We start from the raw sequence: 224 nt of genomic DNA on the forward strand, positions 1-224 counted from the left end.
CGGTACGTAGGTTCGCAGCTTAATAACAACTATACTCACTTATAAAAATTCTTTTGAAATATCTGAAGATCATAACTTAGGAATGTCAACGCCTTAGGATAATGTTAATAAAATACGGGATATTACAGGTGTTCCGTCAGTGTGTTCCGCAAGTTCTCTGGGAATCTGCTCCCAGAGGCTGCTTTGTGATGTTGTTGTCTGTTGTTTCTCCTTTGTTTCTGATT

The sequence above is a fragment of the Ipomoea triloba genome, chromosome 16, assembly GCF_003576645.1.
Source record: "Ipomoea triloba cultivar NCNSP0323 chromosome 16, ASM357664v1".
NCBI classification, from domain to species: Eukaryota; Viridiplantae; Streptophyta; class Magnoliopsida; order Solanales; family Convolvulaceae; genus Ipomoea; species Ipomoea triloba.